This window comes from Microcaecilia unicolor, chromosome 1, assembly GCF_901765095.1.
Source record: "Microcaecilia unicolor chromosome 1, aMicUni1.1, whole genome shotgun sequence".
Taxonomy (NCBI): domain Eukaryota; kingdom Metazoa; phylum Chordata; class Amphibia; order Gymnophiona; family Siphonopidae; genus Microcaecilia; species Microcaecilia unicolor.
Window position 1 is genome coordinate 342,772,271 of NC_044031.1, and position 15,855 is coordinate 342,788,125.

General features: G+C 43.2%; 1 long non-coding RNA gene across 1 annotated transcript; it reads right to left on the reverse strand.

The window, feature by feature from the left end:
* Window positions 1–4,435: 4,435 nt before the first annotated feature.
* Window positions 4,436–15,292, reverse strand: LOC115460257. Its single transcript, XR_003940435.1, has 3 exons — window positions 15,159–15,292; window positions 14,428–14,430; window positions 4,436–4,449 (listed from the first exon to the last, which is right to left on the reverse strand). It is a non-coding gene; the product is annotated as an uncharacterized LOC115460257 (long non-coding RNA).
* Window positions 15,293–15,855: the final 563 nt, after the last annotated feature.

The window sequence follows — 15,855 nt, forward strand, 5'->3', positions numbered from 1 at the left end:
AACAGTTTTCTTTAAACTTTTAAAGATAAGCAATGCCGCTGACAAGATAAAACTCATTATTTCTCACTTTTGATTTTTAATAAATTCCCACCGTTTACTGCTTTCTGTTCAACTCACTTTTGATTTATATTTGTATTTTCTGCTACCGGAGAACTTTAAAGGAAATTCTTTCCCTTCCATTTTCTCTCCGACGTCACTGTGTGTGTAAAGATTTATGAACTGTCTTTCTGTTCGCAAGCGCAGATTCGTCTGCCTACAAATTAATTATTTTCTGTTTCACAGCTGCTGAATTACAGGACAGAGGAATATTTAAAATGCACTGCACTTTTTCATGCCCAAATTCTAGACTCCTTTATGCTTGATCTATATTATACAGATCACTCGTCCAATCCCCTAATAACAGCAATTTAGCTGATGACCTGGCACGCCAGGTAACAGCAGGTCAGGTGTCCTTTGGTCCTGATCTCACCCTGCCACTGAGCACCCCGGATGCATTAACCCCACCCCATACTCCACCTCTACCCCCTCCTTCCTATCCCCCATCAGCCCCCCCTTCCCCCTCAGCCCTCCCTTTCTCTTCCCCCTCAGCCCTCCCTTTCTCTCCCTCCATAGCCCCCCTCTTCTCCCTCAGCCCTCCCTTTCTCTCCCTCCACAGCCCCCCTCTTCCCCCTCCGCCCTCCCTTTCTCTTCCCCCTCAGCCCTCCCTCTTCTCCCTCAGCCCTCCCTTTCTCTCCCTCCACAGCCCCCCTCTTCTCCCTCAGCCCTCCCTTTCTCTTCCCTCAGCCCTCCCTTTCTCTCCCTCCACAGCCCCCCCTCTTCCCCTCAGCCCTCCCTTTCTCTCCCTCCACAGCCCCCCTCTTCTCCCTCAGCCCTCCCTTTCTCTCCCTCCACAGCCCCCCTCTTCTCCCTCAGCCCTCCCTTTCTCTTCCCCTCAGCCCCCCCTCTTCCCCTCAGCCCTCCCTTTCTCTCCCTCCATAGCCCCCCTCTTCCCCTCAGCCCTCCCTTTCTCTCCCTCCACAGCCCCCCTCTTCCACCTCAGCCCTCCCTTCCTCTCCCTCCTCTATCCCTCCCCTATCCCCCGCAGCCCTCCCTTCCTCTCCCTCCCCTATCCCCCGCTGCCCTCCCTTCCTCTGCCTCCTCTACCCCTCCCCTATCCCCCGTAGCCCTCCCTTTCTCTCCCTACACAGCCCCCCTCTTCCCCCTCAGCCCTCCCTTTCTCTTCCCCCTCAGCCCTCCCTTTCTCTACCCCTCAGCCCTCCCTTCTCTCCCTCCATAGCCCCCCTCTTCCCTCTCGGCCCTCCCTTCCTCTCCCTCCATAGCCCCTCCTCTTCCCCCTCAGCCCTCCCTTCCTCTCCCCGCATAGCCCCTCCTTCCTCTATGCCTCCTACCCCCTCTCCCTGACGTCCCCTCCACCCCCCTTCACAAGATTTTTTTATTTTTTTTCTCTATTTTGCAGTCTTCAGTTACACAAGCAAAACTTATGCAATGGAAATTAACAGGCTGCTTTCTCAATCCTGCTCATTTACTCAGTCCATACTCTCTTTTCTACTGCACTCATTCCTTATGACCAAGTTGATGGGTTCAAAGCCTGCCATTCAACTTTATTTATTTATTTTAAATTATTTTTATTTTTCTGACTTTGCAAATTGTTTTTTTTTCCTTCTTTTTAGCCACCATGGGGGCTATCATGATACAAATTTCCAGTATAGTTTTGATTAAGTTGCGGAGGAAGGTAATTGGATGTGAGAATCCCATTCATTTTTGGGATAATTATAAAGGTTATAAGGAAATGATATTTTCAAATATGATAGGTTTCAGAAATGTTTGCAATGTAAAATAGTCTAGCTGTTCATGTATCATTGGATGTGCTTTCTATAAGTGCATATAAGTAGACATTCGCATGACAGACCCTTAAGAAAGATTTTCGCAAGTCGCGATGGTGAAGAGAAAAGTCGTAGAAGGTCCAGAGGAATTTTGACAAGTTTGAATGTGGTAATGTATCTGCTATCCTCTGTGCTCTATGTATATGAGGCCTTCTATTCTACCTTAAGCTTTTTGAGTTATAATGCTTTTTGTCTGTCTACACAATAACAACAAACAGTGTTATGACCATATAATATCTATATCTTGTTTCTATTTCTCTTTATATGCTCTCAAACAGATCACATTTATGTACACACAACAATAGTTGAAGTCTCTACACAAACTGCTTATTTCTTTTTCATAATAATAAGCACCCTTTCCTGGATTAGGTATTTCACAAGAATGGGTATCCCTTAGAATATACCCAATACTGAATTTCCCTAATTCTCTAAATTTTTCTGTTCATAATGCTTTTCTGTTTCTCAAGCAATGTATAAGAATTACTGGCAACAAATTTGAATACCATATGAGAAAGCTTCTCTATCTAATGTCATTCCAGATCAGTGTATCATCTGCTGAATACCTACTGGTCACTTGTGCAAGGGCCAGGCCTATACTGATTTTACAGATATGCAGATACCTGTGAAAGATAAAAGGTACCTGCTTGTCTGCATAGATGCTTTCTAAAAATTTTTAACAAAATAATAATACAAGGCTCCTGATTCATTCCCTTTCAAGCCATCCCCACCAGCTCAGCAGTTACCACTGGTTCTGCAGCCTCCGCCACCTCTTCAAGTTGATGGACTACAAGAACATTTTCCAAGCATCTGACAACTACAGACGTTACCACCTTACCTGAATGGAACATTTCCCATCAAAGAGAGCCTACTACTGCACTTGCCATCTTTCCAGTGGAACCGTGTGATGCAAGTCCACCTACCCACAAGAGGACACTCTACTCTGTACTCCAACAACTGTATTGGGACGTTGTACTTATATTATTCCTAATTTTGGTTCCAGGACTAATCTATTATACATTTGAAAAGACTCACGGGTTTTTTCAGTATACATAGTAATAATCACAAGAATCTACCCTAGGTATCCCAACAGTTGACTTACCCTGTTTTAATTGAAACCCTATATCTAATCATTACTTGCCTTTTTAATTCTATTTAATTTTATAATTCCTGACAATGACTTCCGGTGACGTCATGAGCTAAGGAGCAGCACTACCGAAGCTCCGAGACACCCAGCTCTGCAATACCGCTGAACGAAAGAGAAAAAAAACCCCCAAAGACCTAAATCAGTATATGGAAAAGTTCCTTATCACTTCACCTACAGGAATGGTGCAAAAAAGCCAAAAAAAAAGAGAAAATTAAAGCGAGCAGTGGAGACGCCAAGATGGCGGACGATCAGGCCCCGCCGGGAACCGCATTCACGGAGGCGCAACTCGCTCAGTTGACACAGGCGATCGAAAAGGCATGGACTCCAAAATGGTCTGAATTAACAGCCAAGTTAGAAGCATACCAAACTAAACTAGATGGCATCACAATTCGAGTGGGGGACCTAGAGGCCAGAACGTCGGCAACGGAAGACGAAACAAGGGGGTATGGACCCGACATCGCTAACTTGCGCCAGCAGCTGAAAGAACAAAAAGACTTACTTGATGACTATGAAAACAGAGCGCGCAGGAATAATATCAGGATTGTAGGACTCGATGAAAGTCTTCCGGAACGGAATCTGGACACATGGCTAGAAAACTGGCTTTCTAACGAACTTGCGATAACGGACACTATAGGCCCTTTTGTGATTGAACGGGCGCACCGGGTAGGCCGGAGGATGCCAGATCGTAACAGGCCGAGGGTTATTGTCGCAAAACTTTTGAATTACAAGCACAAGATAGAAGTCATCCAAGGCTTCAAAATCAAAAGAAACACCCTCAAATATAATGACAAGAATGTTTTAATATTCCAAGACTTTTCAGCTCTGGTACAAGAAAAACGGAAGTTATACCACCCACTATGTGCAAAACTAGCAAATCAGAAAGTAAAGTTTGCTTTGCAGTATCCGGCCCAATTAAAAGTTTTCTATCAGGACAAATGGCAAACTTTTACAACTGTGCAAGAAGCCCGAAAGCAACTGATGGAAAACAAGGTAATAGAAGAAGATTGAAATGGTCCTAAGTGCACAATGACAAAATGGTCTTTGGGATAAAAAGTAATGCTGCGGTATAGGAATGGATATAAGAATATATAAAGTTATAGTAAATGCGGGGCTGGGGTCTCTGGCCGAATCCGGGGTCACTCTCATCTTACTAAGGGAACTTGGGAGATGAGGCAGGGTACTAGTGGGGTAGGGGAGAATTCGGAACAGGGGGGTTGGACAAGGGTGGGAAAGGGTGGGTTCTCTCTGCACAATCAAAGGGACACAACATCAATAAATTCCAGACATTTAAAAATGCTTAAAGGAATAAAGAGCAGAAAATATTTAGAAAAAAGTCGAATTTACTTAGCTAATGAGATAACAGATAATTCTAAAGATAGAAACAACACCCACAGAATATCGCCATGCCAGTGAGGATAATAACTTGGAACGTGGGGGGCATAACGTCTCCCATAAAAAGAAATAAAATATTGCAATTCTTAAAAAGACATAAAGCGGACATAGCTTGTCTACAAGAAACGAGATTAAGCGATTTAGAGCACGCAAAGCTACAAAGGAACTGGGTGGGCGAGTGTTATGCGGTGGCCTCTAAGGGACGGAAAGGTGGAATAGCAATATTATTCAGGAAAGGGCTAACATACAAAGTAACTAAGATGGAAAAAGGGGAGAGGGGGCGAACCATAATATTGAGAGTATGGCTACATGGGGTGGAAATCTCGTTGGTGGTGGTTTATGGTCCTAACGAACACGACCCAAAATTTTTTGGTTCTCTAGAGAGCAAATGTTTACAAAACTCAAATTTGATAGTTCTGGGAGACTTTAACTTAGTTCGAGATCCTAAAGAGGATTCCTCTAAACCAAATTCAATTCATTATTCTGGACAGAGGGCTGGAGAACTTCAGAGGTTTGCGAAGACACTGAATTTGGTAGATGTCTGGAGAACTTTTCATCCTGGAGAAAGAGACTTTACCCATAGATCGCGTGCCCATGGTACGTTAGCGAGATTAGATTACATATTAATGGAACACTCAGTATTCCCAATGGTGAAAGCAACATCGATAGGGCCAGAGGAAATTTCAGATCACGCCTCAGTTTGGGTAGACTTGGAAGCTCCGGTGGATAAGTTGGGAGGAGTAGGATGGAGATATCCTGCATATCTACATATAGACCCGCAACTAAGGAAGTACTTAGCAGACAGATGGGAAGAATATAGAAAATATAATGGAGAACATGCCCTAGTAGATCCCACACTGTATTGGTCGGCCTCTAAGGCGGTCCTCAGAGGAGACATTATTGCATTCTGTAGCGCAAAGAAAAAACGCCGGGCGGCTAGTATATTGCAACTAGAAAAACAGTTGCGAAAAGCTAAAAGTACACACATACGCCACCCCTCATCAGGAACACTGGAGACATGGAAAACAATACAGAACACGTTAAATTCACTAATTCATGAAACTGAATCCAGAGCCCTCATTTTTTACAAATATAGACTACACCGTTATGGCAATAAATCAGGCAGATTATTAGCGAAGGTGATAAAAAATTGGGGGGGGGGACACGAACGGTGGCCTCATTAAAAGACAACACAGGTAAACTTACAACAAATTAAAAAGAAATTGGGCAACTCTTCACGGAATATTTTACCTCCCTATATAGCGCTACAACCCCATCAACAACACAGGAAATACAAACCTATTTGCAGAAAGTAGGACTTAAGACCCTGACGCAGGAGGAAATTAATATTCTTAATGCACCCCTAACATTAAAAGAACTACAACAGGCAATTAAGAGGCTGAAATTACGATCTGCCCCTGGCCCTGATGGGTACACGGGAGAATATTACAAAGTCCTCCCGGCAGAGGCCAATATGGCACTTTTGGCCTATTACGAAACGGTTATAGACAAAGGACAATTCCCGCAGTACGCCAACAGGGCCCTCATTACTCTAATACCGAAACCCGGGAAAACCTTAGACAAACCAGAAGATTACAGACCAATCTCGTTACTGAACGTGGATATCAAAATACTAGCAAGTATGTTAGCTGCCAGACTAGCTCAATATTTACCTAAGCTGGTGGGTAAAGATCAGGTGGGGTTCATTAAAGGAAGGCAGGCGACACACAATGTCAGACGTTTACTACTGGCAATGGCAACATGCCAGGAAAATGGAACACCGGCAGTGGTAGTCAGCCTTGATGCTGACAAGGCTTTTGATCGGGTTGGATGGGACTACCTATTTCATACACTAACAGCAATGAGAATAACAGGATGGTTTCAACAAGCTGTACGTACCCTATATAGCAACCCTGGGGCAAATGTATTAGTAAATGGTATAAAGGAACCTGAGTTTGACATAATGAGGGGCACAAGACAGGGATGTCCCCTCTCACCTGCGCTGTTTGTATTGTCAATAGAACCATTACTATGTGCACTTAGGACACAGAAAGATATCAAGGGAGTCCAAGTAGCAGAAAAAGAAGTAAAAGTATTGGCATTTGCGGATGACCTATTACTGACGGTGAAAGAACCATTAAGATCTATAGGAAAACTACTGGAAGAACTAGAAATATTTGGCCAATTGTCAGGTTTTAAACTGAACTTAACAAAATCATCAGCCCTGGAAGTGGTAGAGGCTAGTAGTAATAACTGGAAACAAACACTGCCGTTCACATGGGCTACCACGCACATTAAATATTTGGGAGTGTGTGTCCCAGCTAGATTAGAAGATTTATATGAGTTAAACATACAACGATTGATGTCGGAAAGTAAAACAAAACTACAAGCCTGGACTGAACTCCCTATATCGCTGCTGGGACGCATAGCCCTATACAACATGATAATAGTACCAAAATGGATATATATCTTTCAAACAATTCCAGTATCCTTGAAAAAAAAGGATGAACGTATCCATAATGCAACGTTACAAAAGTTTCTTTGGAAAAGGAAGAAGGCTCGGCTTTCCATCTCAATATTGAGTATCCCAGTAGAATACGGAGGCCTGGGGCTACTAAATCTGAAGTACCTTAACATAGCTGCAGGCATGAGAATTATTAATGACTGGTATCGGAATACCGAGGACTATACAAATACTAGTATAGAGCTGGGATTAACACCAAAGACTCATTTCAGCAATTTCCTACACGGGACCGAGATACTAACACCATATGCCTTACAACTCTCTGGAATTATGGGGAATGCAAGGACAACATGGAAATGGATATGCAGTCTACATAGTTTCTCAGCAAAAGCTACACCGTTTCTGTCAATATGTGACAACCCAGCTTTTATACCTGGTCAGATATATACCGTCTTTAAAAACTGGCGAAAGAGAGGAGTTATATATTTGCTGCAGGTGGTGACCCGGGAAGGATGTATGAGGTCATTTGCAGACTTGCAACGGGAATTCGATATCCCAAGTAAAGACAAATTTTATTATACGCAGCTGAGCCATTACGTGTCCACTTTACCATGGACTTCTCTTACAGAGGACGTTCAGGAGGAATTATCATCAGTTTTTTCTTTAGGATCGCAACAAAGAGTGCCCATGTCGTTCCACCACCGGCAGATACGAGAGACAACACCGGAATTGGAATTCCACAAATTGGCACAACGGTGGTCCACGGATTTACAAACACCGGTACAAGAGACACTGTTAAAAAAGCATTTATTGGAGATTAGAAAAACTACAAATTGGTCCTCACATTGGGAACTGCAGTATAAAATGGCCTTGCGCATATATATACCACCAAGACGGGCGTTCCATATGGGACTCTCCCCTTGGGGGGAATGCCCAAAATGTGGACAGAGTGGAGCAACATTGGGCCACATGTTCTGGGCATGCACAGGTATCCAGAAATTTTGGACATTGATAACAACATGTGTTTCCAGCATGTGGGGGCAGACCTGGAGGAGTGACCCGGCCATGCTGTTCGGAAGCCTGGACCTTGGTTCATCATTAAAGAAAGGCTATAAAGCATTTGTGAAGAGATCCGTAATAATTGGAAAACAAGTCATTTTGGCGGAATGGTTAACAAACAGATACCCAACGAAACAACAATGGCGCACACGCATGCTGGTTTTGGTGCGTATGGAGAGACTAGGTGCAACACCACTTGACTCTGAACAAGGGAAAAAATTTCAACAAAGGTGGAGCCCTTTTTGGGACACAATGACCCCAGCGGCCAGAAGTTATTTACTGAACATTTGAATGGAATGTTGACTGTGATTACCGCAGGAAGAGAATTTATAATGCAGAGAGAAGGGAAGGGGGAAGGGTGGGTAGTTGTGCTGTTACGAAGCAAGGAAAAGGGGAGTTAGATAATTGAACCACCTTTTGAAAAGAAAAGTATACTGTTCAATGATATTAGAAAATCTAACTACTGTTAAAAGTCACATAATCTAGGTGGGTAATCTGATGTTAATTAATTGGTTGGGAATAAGGAGGGGGAGGAGGGGGGGGGGGAAAGTTGATGAAGTGTTGCTATTGTTTAACCAGGAAAGACATGTTATAAAAAGATTATGAACATTGAATGTTAATTGGTTAATGTGTCACAGCTTGAATAAAAAACATTGAAACATAATTCCTGACAATACCAATCATCATTTGTTTTGTTTGATAACTTTGAAAATTTTCAGGGATGTGGACAAATTAAAATTAACGGAGTACATATCCAATAATCAGACCCTCTATCAGAGAACCTGTATATTTTTGGTATGTCACTTATAACATTGGTCAAAGTAGGTGGCATCCTTGGTTTTTCATCCTCTATTGTCACTATCAAGAGGGGTACTTGATTAATTTAAAACCAGAAATCATTGTTATACTTACATTCCCAATAATATTGACACTGATAGGTTCCATCATAAAGGCATTATAAGACCTTTTTGCCTTAGCCTACAGAATTAGCTACTAAATCAGGTGTTGATACTGTTATCTGGTACATTATTCCCTATGTTCAGAGGTTTGTTTTAAGCCTCCTTGTTACTACTCTCAGTACAAGACAAACTACATTTCCACCATAAATGTAGGACCACTGCTATTTATTTTACTTATTTTACTCTTATTGCCTGTAACGCAAGTACACCTCTTTTATTAAGGAAGATATTTATTCTGCTTATGCTGTTTAATCGAACTATCATATGTTTCTTTCTAGTTTGTTACATTTTGCTAATTTGTATAGACAGGTTTAGATTGTTTTCCTTCCATTTTTTAACTGTTGTACCTTTCATCACTATACCTCAAATAGTAACTAAGCAGACTGTTTTCTACTGTTGATGATTTCTTAATCATCAAGTGAAAGTGAAGCAGATCAATTCATTTCTTTAACACATATTTGCTTCATATTCTGTATAAAGGAACAAGAAGATTATGTTCCTATGTATTTTCCAAAAACACTATAACTCAATAGTGCCTTCATATATGATCTAGATCCATTACACCTAGCAGTAAGATAATGACAAAACTATTATCTTGCCCATAATTATAAGACTACTGCAGTTTAAGCAGCAGGCACTTCATATATAATGTAGGCCTATAACACCCATAGCTTAGCCTTTGCAATACTTGTAATTATAATGCTCCTGAATTTGCAGTAGTTATTCATTATTTGGCCAATATTAATCCTTTTTCAATGCTAAAATGAAATATTTGTTCCCTATTAACACCAGTTTTAGCTATATTTACACATTCAAAGTTTGACTAATGATAAACTTTGATTGAAAGTTTTCTTTCCCCCGCCTTCCAACATCAGCTTTGTAATCATGATATATTAATCAATCACAATCATATGCACTTGACCTTATTGATTCCATTGTATGGTACCTAGACTTAATTGACTTCACATGTTTCCAAGTCTAGCTCCGCCCTAGAGGGGTGGGTGTAAGAAAGTTGGGCCCCTTGGGTTGGTTATGATAAAAGGGGAAACCTAATGCTGCATTTCATCCAGCATATAATTATGTATCCACATACTGACTCTTGCTATGGCCTTGTTCCTTATTGTGCCAGAGCACCCATGTCACCTCAATCCTATACATTCCCCCCCACAGAACTCTAAGAGCCCTCTGGAAAGGACGGCCACACCCACTAGTAGTCATGTGTGCCAGCCCCCTCTGAGGGGCCTGGCAAGAGGGGAAATGTATATATATGGCCGCCCTTGCTCTCAGTAAAATACAGGTCAATGGCTCAGGCTAAAGAGCTAGGCCTCTGCAAGCAAATGGCTCATAATAAGAGCTAGGCTTCTTAAAATCAGAATCATCTCTGATACAAAAGAGAGCTAGCTTGTAAAAATCAGAGATCACCTTTGACACAGTTACATTTCACTGTGGCAAGTGCTGAACTGGCAAGGGTGGGGGCAATCTACTCTATAAACAATCCTGAGATTGGCACCTGCAAGACGTCATAAGCAAGAGTTGCTATGGTTACATAGAGATAGTGCTGGGTCAGCTGCACCCCGGGTGAGAACATCCAAAGGGGGGGCTACAGGAAGGTTTGGGTACATGTCAAGTCATTCTGATCAACTGATAAGGACTAGGAGCCCAGTTGAGACAGCTGGGATCCATTGAAATGAATAGGGCCAAAATTGTATATAAGCAGCAGTTTGAGGAGTATTAGTTCAGACGAGACGAGAAGAAGATGGAGATGAGAGGAGAAGACGAACAGAGAAGGGAGACTCCAGAAGGCTAGAGAGAGAGAGGACATGCCATGATATGCGGTTCCATTATGTGAATGCTTAACCTACCTGTATTACCATTGGTAAGATTGTAATAAACTATCTTATTATATCTACTACATACTGGGTTCCTTTCTAATTACAAGAGTCCATACTGCCTGATGGTGTAAGCCTGTCATGAGCAGATTCAAAGTTGGGAAAGCTAGATATTTGGAGGGCATGTGTAACTTTGCCCAGAGAGAGATGAGACGGGCCACTGCTTCCGCTGCTGGATTAGCAAAGGCAGATTCGGAGAAAATAAACAAGAGCCAACATAAAGTAGACCGATCTCCCCATACCCTTCAACAACTGAGTGGGGAACGGATGAAGTTAGATTCTATTTACTCAGAGCAGCTGAGTTGGACACGGGACAGGCATAGAGTGGGAACGTATGAGTTCTCTAATAAGGCGGGTAGGCTCCTTGCTACTAAGCTACGTAGGCAGAAGGTAGACCGCATGGTGAAGCAGGTGAGAAATGAGAGTGGCGAAGTGCTGTTTACCTCTGAGCAGATTCGTAACCGTTTTGTGGAATTTTATACCACACTATACAATCATGAGATTCACCCCTCTATGGAATCTATCGAGGACTATTTGGCGAACTGCCCACTTGCGCCTCTGGCGGGTCGGCATAGGGACCAGCTTGAGGAACCGGTTACCCCGCTTGAGGTGCAGGAGGCTATTAGAGGTTTGCCCTCCAGCAAGTCCCCTGGGCTGGATGGATTGCCCAATGAATTCTATAAAAAGTTTGCCCCTGACTTGGTGCCATTGCTTGCTGATCTTTTTAACCAGGTGGGAGGGGAGGGTGCTCTGCCTTCCTCTATGATGGAGGCATGGATCGCGGTATTGCCCAAACCCGATAAAGATCTAGCGGAATGCGGCTCATACCGACCCATTTCGGTTTTGAACGCAGACGTAAAAATACTGGCTAAGGTATTAGCTAATAGACTTGGACCTCTCATGCCGACTCTTATTCACCCTGACCAAGTGGGCTTTGTGGCCCATCGTAAGGCCATAGATAATATTCGGCATACATTGGACCTTATGTTCTTTGCAAAAAGAAGTCAGAAACCATTGTGCCTTCTCGGCTTAGATGCTGAGAAGGCCTTTGATAGAGTCCACTGGCCTTTTATGTATAAGGTCCTAGAGGTTATGGGCTTTGGTGCACACTTTCGAAGTTGGATTAGGGCATTTTATGCGGAACCCAAGGCTTGTGTCAGGGTGAATGGAAGTAACTCCGCTCTGTTTGCGTTGCATAGGGGGACAAGACAGGGCTGCCCGCTTTCACCGCTATTGTTCGCCATGGTTATGGAGCCCTTCGCCGCCCGGGTGCGGTCTCATGTGGGCATTTCAGGAGCCCGAGTGGCAGAGACTACGCATAAGATGGCCCTTTTTGCAGATGATATCCTGTTGTATATTACTCGCCCAGTGACTACGGTCCCTGCCTTGTTGAATCACATAGAGGAGTATTCAGCAGTGTCGGGATTTAAAGTTAATATGAGCAAGTCAGAAGCTTTGAATGTGACACTCCCGGCAGAAGTAGTTTCTTCCATGAAAGCGTCGGCGCCTTTTCGGTGGGCAACCAAGAGCATTAAATATTTAGGGGTAAATATAACAACAGATTTGTCAGAGTTATTTGTAGCTAATTATAAAGGGCTGGCTAGCAGGATAAGGGGAGATTTGGAAAAATGGGGGGGATCAGGAATTTTCCTGGTTCGGGCGGATAGTCATCGTCAAGATGAACGTGTTGCGGCGGCTGCTTTATTTATTTCAGGCCCTGCCTGTGATGATGCCCAGGCGATTCCTTGCTTCCTTACAGGATTCAGTAATGCGCTTCGTCTGGGCAGGCAAGCGTCCAAGGCTAGCTCGTAAGCTGCTTTATCAAGACAAGAAAAGGGGGGGGATGGGGGTCCCTAACCTTAATTGGTACTATAGGGCTAGTCAGGGAAGAGCCGCCATTGAATGGTACCAAGAATACCCTGATCGACAATGGGTGCACCTGGAGCAACACTCTTTGGGGTCCACGCCGTTGGGGGCCCTCATGTGGCTGCCTAGGCAGTTTCGACAGCTGGGTGAGGAGGTGTGTCCGTCCATATGTGTCACATTCCACTATTGGGATAGTCTATTTCCCCAGGGTCATTGTGTGCTAACCCAGATGTCACCCATAGCCTTTAACCCATTGCTTAAGCCAGGGACAGTAGCTGGACCTTTCAGGAGGTGGTATAGGGAGGGATTGAGGACAATTGTTAGAGAACGGTTCGCTGATGTCTTTTGCCACACTGCAATCTACATATTCAGTTAGAGAGGGGGACGCATATGCCTATCAGCAACTTACCCACTTCCTTAAAACGAAGGCGGTGGGTCAGGTAATACAGAGGCAAAGACTGGAAGTGGAGGAGATTTGTTTTAAATTTGTTTCATCAAGAGGCTTGATAGGACGCTTATACAAAAGTGTCAATGCACAGGTTTCCAGCTACACCCAGCATAGGTCCAGTTGGGAGCGGGAACTAGGAGTGTCTCTGGGTGGACCCGAGTGGGAGAGAATAGAAAGAGCAGCGAGTGGTGTGTCTGTTCATGTCCCCCTTAAAGAGAATGCGTTGAAGGTTCTGTTTCGGTGGTACCTTACACCGGATCGTCTCCAGCGCATCTTTCCGACCACACTGGGCCTGTGCTGGAGAGGGTGTGGCCATAAGGGGACTATGGGGCATGTGTGGTGGGGATGTGTGAAGATTCGGGCGTTTTGGAATTCAGTACACCACCGGCTACAGAGTTGGGTGGGGTTTGTGGTTCCGTGGACCCCCAAGTTTTTCTTGTTCTCTGCAGACATGCATGGCTTAAAACCACATCATCAAGCTCTGTTGCGGCAGGCGGTGGGGGCTGCTAGAGTAGTAATCGCAGCACATTGGAAGCAGAAGGGGGTTCCTCCCATTAAGAAGTGGGAAAACAAGTTGACATACATATGTGAAATGGAGCGGCTGATGGCCGAAAGAAAACATCAGCTGCACAGATGGCAGTCTATATGGGAGTACTTTTTGAGAAAGTAAGCTTTACAGGTCAAACGAAAGATGAACTGTTACATTTGGACTATAGGGTCAAAGAGCAGGGGTATGGGAAGGTCAGGGAGGGTGGGGGGTTGGGGGCTAGGGATTCCCATTGTTCATTTAAGTTCCAGTTAATCAATACATGTAATATAAAACAATTAACATAAATAAAAAAAAATAAAAAACAATTCAGAAGTTACCTATGGGAAAGTTACAATGTAAATGTAGCGTGCTGGGTAGGTGTTTATTCTTTTTCTACTATCCACACCAGAAGCGCATTGTACCCAACTAATATGAAGCTGTATTGTATTGATATTTGGTTTAATAAAGACTTCTTGTAAACAAAAAAAAAAAAAAGATGTATCTCGTTATGTTGCCCGTATCTATTAAACCTTATGAACTCCGGAAGGTGGCTTTCTTTTGAACAATGCAAGTATTAGTATGGAATCCGAGAGATTGGCATTCTTTCAAATTTAGGCTGCAATAGAGGTGAGGTTCTTTTCTGTCATGGTATGTGAAAAACTAACATCAGTATCTATGGCGGTATCATACATTGTGGTTTAAGTCAACAAGTAGTAGCATTTCTATAGCACTACTAGATGTACGCAGCACTGTACACTAAACATGTAAGACAGTGACTGCTCGACAGAGCATACAATCTAATCAAGACAAACAAGACAAATAAATGAGGATATTATAATGCCTTTGTATCGCTCCATGGTGCGACCGCACCTCGAATATTGTGTTCAATTCTGGTCGCCGCATCTCAAAAAAGATATAGTAGAATAAGAAAAGGTGCAGAGAAGGGCGATGAAAATGATAAAGGGGATGGGATGACTTCCCTATAAGGAAAGGCTAAAGCGGCTAGGGCTCTTCAGCTTGGAGAAAAGGCGGCTGAGAGGAGATATGATAGAGGTCTATAAAATAATGAGTGGAGTTGAATGGGTAGATGTGAAGCGTCTGTTCACGCTTTCCAAAACTACTAGGACTAGGGGACATGCGATGAAGCTACAATGTAGTAAATTTGAAACGAATCGGAGAAAATTTTTCTTCACTCAACGTGTAATTAAACTGTGGAATTTGTTGCCAGAGAATGTGGTAAAGGCGGTTAGCTTTGCGGAGTTTAAAATAGGTTTGGCCGGCTTCCTAAAGGAAAAGTCCATAGACCGTTATTAAATGGACTTAGGGAAAATCCACTATTTCTGGGATAAGCAGTATAAAATGTTTTGTACTTTTTTGGGATCTTGCCAGGTATTTGTGACCTGGATTGGCCACTGTTGGAAACAGGAGGCCAGGCTTGATGGACCTTTGGTCTTTCCCAGTATGGCAATACTTATGCACTTATATAGGATTAGGGAATTACTTATGTGGAAATGATAAAACAGACATGGGTACAGAACAAGTGAATAGGAAGCTAGGAGTTAAAAGCAGCCTCAAGAACATGGGCTTTTAGCTAAGATTTGAATACAGCTAGAGACAGAACTTGACGTAGTGACTCAGGAAGTCTATTCCAGGCAAACAATGCAGTAGGATAAAAGGAATTAGCAGTGGAAGAGAAGAGAACAGATAAGATAAATGGAGTTCCTGGGGAGGACAATGCTGTCACTAGACAACAGTATTTGTTGGGCACAGGGAAGGCAACCCATGTATTGGGAGAGGCAAGTCAAAGCATCATTTCTGCACATCATACCCCTCTCCTCCCCCCTTTAAATCAGCTATAAAACATAAGTCCCAACCCCTTAGAAACCCCTTAATCCAGTTTTAGCCACACAGAGAGAACAAGTATTATTTCATACCACCATTCAATGAATTCTTCCATATGGTAATAGAAATCAAACAAAATAAAACATGGAAAAGAAAATAAGATGATACCTTTTTATTGGACATAACTTAATACATTTCTTGATTAGCTTTCGAAGGTTGCCCTTCTTCCTCAGATTGGAAATAAGCAAATGTGGTAGCAGATAGTATATATGAGAGAAACATCAAAGCATTACTTTGACAGTCTGACAGAGTGGGAGGGTGGGGGTATACATGGGGACATCAAAGCATTTCATTGATATTCTAACAGAATGGGTGTTGGT